This window comes from Manacus candei, unplaced genomic scaffold, assembly GCF_025592945.1.
Source record: "Manacus candei isolate 608988 ecotype Guabito, Panama unplaced genomic scaffold, ASM2559294v1 h1tg000113l, whole genome shotgun sequence".
Classification (NCBI taxonomy): domain Eukaryota; kingdom Metazoa; phylum Chordata; class Aves; order Passeriformes; family Pipridae; genus Manacus; species Manacus candei.
Genome location: NW_026138161.1, coordinates 3,963,579 through 3,971,391, shown reverse-complemented (window position 1 = coordinate 3,971,391; position 7,813 = coordinate 3,963,579). Strand labels below are relative to the sequence as shown.

Sequence of the window (7,813 nt, the reverse complement as noted above, 5' to 3'; positions counted from 1 at the left end):
CGTAACCACAAAATGCTCTGAGCAAATATGTTTCATCCCCATAAAACTTTGTGGACAACTTATAAGAACCATCACTAATCTGCACACTATCACTGCTTTACATGCTTGAGCAAGAGACACTCTTCTATTGTTGGAGTATCTCAGGCACCTAAGGATAGGCTTTGGCAGTTGTATCTTCCTCCTTTTTACACACAAGGAACAACAGAAGTGGAGAGTTAGTCTATATATTTACCTCATGGGCCTCAAGTTGCCTGTAAGACAAAAGTTCTTATTGGGCTACTTATTGGTTGGCCATTAATTCAGCCAAGAAAAGGTCATTAAGAAAAAAGAGAAGTTACAGGAATAGGAGAGAGAAGTAATGAACCAGTCTAGCATCAGTAAAGAAGTTGCCTCTAAAATGGTGGCAAAACTTTTTGTGTCTTGGTTATTGGGCTTGAAACTGAGACCCTTTGGCCTTGGTGGCAAGATGGACATACCCTGGCCAAGAGAATGCAGAGACACAAAATAAGGATTTCCTTGAAACCAGAATGCTAATGGGGAACAGGCTGACTTTATCCTCAAAGTGGATCCAACCATGGCCTTTTTTATTTACAGCCAGGCATGATGTATGCATGTACAATAGCCAAATTATCAAATATTCCAAGCTATTGTGGGGTCAGCCTTTGTTCTGCTGCATGCACCAGCTTTGAAAGAGAGCCTTTGTAGAGGAAAATGGCCTGCTGTTCGTATCAGTTTCCCTCCCCAAAATGAATTCTGCATTTCTCCCAAAGACATACACTAGGTCTAAGTCTTGCTTTCACAAAGGGGCTTTGTCTGGGTGCCTTTGCTTAGAACACAGATTTTATTTATCAAAACCGCGCATGAAATTTGGTGCCATGTTGATACTTAACATGCAGAGCATGCTGCTTCTCGGCAAGCTAGGAGAGTGGAAGTAGATCCTAGAGGAGAAGGAGCCATGCCTTGTCCTGCCACGGTACTTCCATCCTTCCACCAGCTCAGGCAACCTGGCTAAGTCAGTGCTAGCTTAGGACCAAGCTGCCTCTGGAAACAAAAAACCCCATGTCTTGCTCAAACCAGAACAAAGACCTTCTGGGGAATCAGTGACAGCTTTTTGCAGATATATTTTTAATTAAGTTACTTGGCTAAAACTTTTGCAGGCGTTGTTTCAAAGAATGGGAAGTGAACCAGGCTCTGCAGGGGGTAGAGGGGCTACCTCCACCTATAAAGGGCAGGCTGGAAGAAAGCCCAAAATACAAGACAAGCTGTACTAGACCACACCAAAGTCTCCATCCAACTAGACCTACATTTATTCTCTGTAAGTGACCAAACCGGATGCCTCATAATTGTTAGTCCTGTCTAACAATTGATAATACCAAGCTAATAACAAACAATTATGCCATAATTAATTATAGTATATAGTCATACCCATCCATAACACCTCCTCAGTCTCCAACATTTTGCACCTTAGGGACTTCCAGAGCCAGAAGTCCCTAAGTATTATCTCAGTAGCCCTCAGACTATTTTCCTTTCATGGATTGGTCTTCCCTGATTTTTACTGTCACAACATCCTGCAGCAGGCAGTTTCAGAACTTGTGTCATCTAATGTGAGGGATAAGCTCTTGTGGTTTACTTTGAACGTGTCTTCTAGTTTGCTGGGTTTTTTTCTGAAGTTCTAAATCTTTGCTGGAGAAGACACTAAAGAGTTGGATTGTGTTTTGCTGGATCCAGTCCCAGTGCCTAACATATTGTAGGGCCCAAGCATTTGTAAAAATCCTTTCCCAGAAGTGTAATATTTTTTTTGCCATATCTGCACCTCCAGTATTCTGGTAAGGGCAAAGAGGTAGGAGATGTGTCATTAACAAAGTAATTTGGCTATGACTTGTAACACGTCTTGAGCTGGTTGGTCTTTCTTCCTGTGGCTGTGGATTGCCCATCCAAAAGCTGATGGAGGAAGTTTCCATTACACAAGACAGGCAAACCTACAGAGCCCATAACCCTTCACCTTCTGTCTCAAAGCATATGAAACACTCCAGGCATGCAGGATATGAAGGGAAAAACCTTGTGATGTGAACCACAACCAAAGTAGGAGATGTAGGCTAAGCCTGACATGAGAGGAACGAGGAGGAAGCCAAAGGAGGGGTGACTTACCCAGAAGCATCCTTCATGTTGTGAGAGCGGTTGTCCTTGATCACTACAAAATGGGAGGGCAAATTCAATATCACAGCCTTTCTTCATTCCTTCAGGCTATAGACAGATATTTAAGTAAAAGGAAAGGAGCATTTAGGACCAAACTCTTTTGTGGTCACTGAAACCAGCATCTGCGGTTGCAGGCAAACCCCTCTTCAATCACTTTTCATGGAGCAATTAAGGTCCCTTTTAACTCAGCCTAGAATTTTGGCCTTTCATCTCCTAACAAACACATCACTTTTCTGACCATTAAAACCCTTGTTCTCCTCTCCAGTGTAAAGGTGTTTATTTCTTATTAATACCCATTTTTTCTTGTGCCAATATAATTCACACACTTTAATAGTTGGGGATATTTTGCTCCTGCGTGGCACTGACACCTTTCCTGAAATACTCAGAGATGATCACATCCCCTCTCAACCCTCATTTTGTTACTCTTTGTCAGCCAGAGTCTTTTAATCTCATGCTGTAAACCACCACTAGCACCCCCCTTCTCAGCATCTGTTCCACTTTAAATTCACCATTCTGGGAATTATCTAGAATTACACACAGCATTTCAAAGGATGCTCCTAGCTGAGTTATTAGCAATGGGGACCTGAACTCCAGCAAGCCGGACATAAAAGCAGAAGGCTTTCCTGCCAGAACTGGAAACATTTCCAAGCTCTAGAAGACTTAAAGATTTTTTACATCATCTGGATAAGAGGTAGGAGCAGGGAGGCACACATCACCTGTACCCCCAGCCTAGCTGACAGATGTGCATCCCACCAGTGAACAGGATACCTGGATAAATATTCTCTCCTGATTTTGTAACTGGTTCCCTTATCCATAGCAAGTGACAGCAAGCATGGCTTTGATGTGTACCTGGAAGAATACCAGGAAGACAAGGAGTAAGAGATTTACAGGAAAGCCAGAGCACTGAATCAATAAAAAATTATGTCCCATTAGTCTGCACTTTGAGTGAATAATCAGTTCCAGAACTACAGTGCTTTAAAACTCCATGACATGAGAAATACAGTCATTAATCCTAAACTGTGATTAGGTAGAAATCTGGGGGTGAAGGGAAGGAGACTTCAGCCTCTGCTTTTTAACTGCTGTGGACACTTGTTCTGGAAGCTTTTCATTTCTATGAAATCATGTTTGAGATGTAGTCACTGTTGCTGGGGAAATAAACATGATGGCACATGAAGAAAAAAATGCTCTCAAGTGGGGAGTAGGCAAGAGGAGCAGATGAGCTCTTTGGAAACAAAGGACTCTCTCGCTCTCCAAGTGTCGTCTCTAACAAAACAAAATAAGCAGTAAAGTGACTGAAAACATCTTAGAAAAATTGACTGTGCTTAGTTACAATATATAATAGGACATCAGTGAGTCTTTATCTAAATTACACAATCTGAGGCATTTCACCCATCCAGCGTCTCTAGGCTTCTTAAATGGTGGGGGTTTTCTTATCTTCCTCCCATTACAACTGAAAATGTGTGTCTAAATCCTTGTGTATCTATGCTCCATTATTGACTTACAAATACTACATTGCTTCCCAGTGTTCTTACTTAATCTCCTGTGGTTAGGGAACACTAAAACACAAAGATTATTGTGCGCTTGATATTACAGATAATATCTTTGTCTTTGAGGTTCTCGACTCTCCTGGGACCTCCCCCTCAGGAAAATTCAACTGCTGCCACCACTTTGCGACTCAAAACCAAAAAGCACTTTTCTTCTGTGCTCTGACCTTCGCTGCAAACATTGTGAAGCGCTGAAGGGAAGAAACAAAAGATCAAGAATCCTTCTGTGCAGTACATGCTCTTAACCTCCACTGCTGGAAACGAGGCCCACTTTAATCTGAGTGGGACAAACACAAAACCAGCTCTCATCATGAGACCTTGGGACAACAATTCCTGCAGATGTGCAGTAATGACATTCTCAGCGTGGCAGATCTCTATCTAAAACTCAGTCCATTAGTAGGAAAAGGAATGTCTGCACAAACATTCAAGTCTTTACATTCCTGAGCTCTACTGCAGCCTTGCCTTCATGTCATAGGCCCCCCAAAAAATGTTTCAGCTCCCCTGAGGGGCAGGGCACAACTGCAGGTAAAAAATAAGGAACTCTGGACAGCAAGAAAAAGAGAACAGAAGAAAAAAAACTTTGATCCATTTGGACTAGATAGTCATTGTAGGTCCCTTCCAACTGAAATTATTCTATTCCTATTCTATTCTGTTCTATTTTATTCTATTCTATATTAGTGCAGGAAGTGAGAACACAGAGCAATACAAGCTAAGAACTATTTGGAAGTAGCTTGTTCCACTGAAAAAGTTGCTTTATAAGAGCTCAGTTCAGCCAGAGCAATAATCCCCCTGAAGCTCAAAGCCCCATCTTCCAGCTGCAGTGATGTTTCTTTCCATCCCTTTTACTGTGGGACCAAACAACCAAGCACAAGGATGTTGCTGAACAAAACTGGATTTGCTATCAGCTCTTTTGCATGCAGCAAAGAAAAAAGTGACCAGCTGGAAGGTTAGAAGAGAAAAAAGCGGCTTGTGTTGTAACTGAAGAAGAATTTGAACCATGTGGTGGAGTTCTATTTACACATTTCTGACATAACTGACAGTGATAGCATCAAATAGAAATGGCAATTCAGACATTCAACAGCACCTTCAGTGATCACAGCCCCTCCAGGCAGGCAGATGGAGAGCCTAAGGAGAGTTCAGCCTGCTTTTCAAGAGTGCAAGGTTTCAAGGTGCAAAGCACACACACTGCAGATACAGGTCCGGGGAAGCAAACCAGCTACTGCATCCCCTCGGCCACACCACATACTCTGGACATACATGCACAATGTGGCTTTATCCCAACAAAGGAGCATTTGTGTGTTCACTGTTCACCCCCGCAGTCATATCTGCTTTGGTCAAAAGGGATTTTGGCAAAAATGAGGGGTTTTTACACAGAGTTTCATTTTTTCTCCTTGCCCTGTCTTTTCTGAGTTTTGCTCCTCACTCCTACATCAGATGGTGAGAGCCTTTATAGTACAGCAGGTATAATTGGTCTTCCATGAGCAGTTTTTAGGGCCATGTGTCCTTCTCATGTCCACGTCAGAAAGCAGGACTGACACGCATCAAGCATTTGGGTAAGAATGAGTGACACACAGAGGAAGGAGAAGAACTCCCTTGCTGTCTCTTATCTGCCCCAAGTACAAGGTCACTGTGTGAACTGTAGGTCTCCTGCATGTAACCCAGCTCCACAGCCTCCCTGCTACCCCCTGGTCCTACAAACACTGCTGATAAGTGGCTTAAAGGATCCACTGGCCAACTGCCCCAGCACACACCATATGGGACAGAGGCCACAAACCTGACGCTGAAAATACCTGAAATGGGCTTATGACTGAGGCATCATGAGGGGAAGACCCATGGGCCACATCTAGTTCTGCCTAACTGCCTTCTGCATGGCCAGCCCTGACAGGGCTGCCCCAGAGTGCAAAGGGAGCAGACAAAAGCAAAGAAGAAGAAAAATGCGCTCGAGCAGGAAACATTTGAGTTCCCTGTTATTCTTCATACATCAAATTAGAAAAACTTGCAGAGAATGGAAAAAAGGCTAAAGCAAGAACAGCAGCAGCAGGCAAAGGCAATTACTATTTCCTAAACAACAAACAGCTCTTTCAAAATCGGGTTTATACCCTTCAGAGAAAGATTGCAGGGGACACATCCATTTTGCCTATTATGTAGATTTGTAAAGCTAAGTACATGCTCACCTGAGTATTGCATAAGATACCAATTAGGAACATTTATTTTGGGTAAAAGAAAAACCGATGAGCCACTCTGGTTAACTGCCATGTCTCAGAGAGGCAGTCTTTTTCCATTTGTCTCCTCTTCCACTAAAAACAGAGGAGTGTTTTACGCCAAGCAGTAAAACCTCAGGTCCCATTTTCCAATTTGGAGTCTCAGAGATGCACAGCCCTATGTTCTTACCCTGTAACTATCCTCCAGTCTCCTGTAATCACACTCAGTGGTCTAAGCTCAGCTCTCATCAGCTTGCAGCAGCCCTTTGCAAAACACTTCATCATGATTTTTACATCAGCTATCCCCTTCTTCCTGCTCCTTAATTTTCCCTGCCAGATTTTCTCTGGATGGTGAAGCTGAGTGGCTCTGCCTGAAATCAAAACTGACTCTGGCCCCTAATGCCTATAGGAGACAGCACTTCTGACCCACAAAGGGAAACAAACTTTTCCACCAAATTCTCCCCACTGGCTGATAATATTTAATTTAACTCCACTGTTTCAGTGCTCATCTCTAGAGCTGATGCGTTTCGCTAAGGGAAAAGGAATCCTTCCCCTCTGAGGGCTTGGTTGGGTGTGCCCATTGATCTGAAGTACTGCAAGATATTGAACTTGTATTGATTTCAGCTTTAGGCTGTATCTCTCTGGATGTTTACATGATGACACACTCAAAATCTGTGGAAAAACGCTCAAATATCACCTTTACTAACCTGGTGCCAAGTACAAGATTCAAGCATTGGAACAGGCTTCCCAGGGAAGTGGTTGAAGCACCATCCCTGGAGCTATTTAAATGGTGTGTAGATGTGGCACTTGGAGACATGGTTTAGTGGTGGACTTGGCAGTGCTGGGTTAATGATTGGACTTGATTGACTTAGAGGTCTTTTCCAACCTAATAGATGCCATGTTTCTACGATTCCATGTCAAAATTGAGGCGCTTAAATTGCGGAGACAAGGGTGCTGGGGTGCCTAGAGGAAGGTGCATGGTCTCTGACTGCCTGGGTAGCCTGTCCCCATGGCTGGACAGAGAGGGTCCCCCCACCGGGGACGGGGCGCACCCGCACACGCCAGGGCACAGCAGGGCTCTCAGACGGTTCTGGCTGGGGCGGGAGGGCAGCGCTCGCCTCCAGGGCGCCCACGGGCCACAGGAGGAAGGGGTACATTGCGGGGGGCTCAGGACCTCTCTGCGGCGAGAGGAGCGGCGAGGGGGATGTTGGCTCCGGGGAGGGCTCTTCCTCCGGGGATGCTCTGCCAGGGCGATACCAGGAGAGAGGACCGGCGCTGCCGCGGTGACATCCCCGGCAGGACGCGGGGCGGGGGCGGCGCAGCGGGACCCCCCGGCCGGGTGGGAAGAAACTTCCCCAGCGGGGCCGGTCCGGACCCCCCGCTCCGCCCGCGCCCCGCCCCGGAACGGGGCGAGGCTGCTGCGGGCGGGCAGAGCCCGAAGGCTGCGGGCGCCGGCGGAGGGTCCTTGCCCGCCGCAGGGTCGGTGCCCGCCGCAGGAAAGCGCCGCGGTAAGGCCGAGCTCCGCGATCGCGGGATCCTCTCAGCCGGGACAAGTTGGGCTGAACCCCCCTCCCGGGGCTGCAGCCCGGCTGAGCATCTCCCCCTCCCGCCGCTGGCGTCCCCCCGGTCCCAGCCCCGGAGACCGGGGAGGAAGGAGCTCGGCGGGCCGGAGCTCGGCGGGCGGCTCGGAGCTGCAGGGAGGGATGGCTGAGCGCAGGGGGGATGGAGGCGCGACAGGAGCAGGGAGGTGTAGGTAGGACCCCGTCTGGGCTGCAGGTGTGGCCGCAGGGCGCATCGCTGGGACGTGGTCCCCGCTGGGACGTGGGAGAGGTAAGAGCCGGTCTGGGTTGCAGATGCAACAGAGCGGTGGAT

General features: G+C 46.7%; 1 protein-coding gene across 2 annotated transcripts in view; it reads left to right on the top strand.

Moving 5' to 3' along the window:
- Positions 1 to 7,357: 7,357 nt before the first annotated feature.
- INF2 (inverted formin 2) overlaps positions 7,358 to 7,813 on the top strand; it is a 44,576-nt gene continuing 44,120 nt past the window's right edge. Inside the window, exon 1 of one of the 2 annotated variants that reach the window (XM_051769962.1) lies at positions 7,358 to 7,449. The gene's annotated coding sequence lies outside the window, so the exon portion shown is untranslated. Of the gene's footprint in view, positions 7,450 to 7,685; positions 7,772 to 7,813 lie in introns of those variants that run through there. The other variant, XM_051769964.1, reaches the window with a different exon arrangement.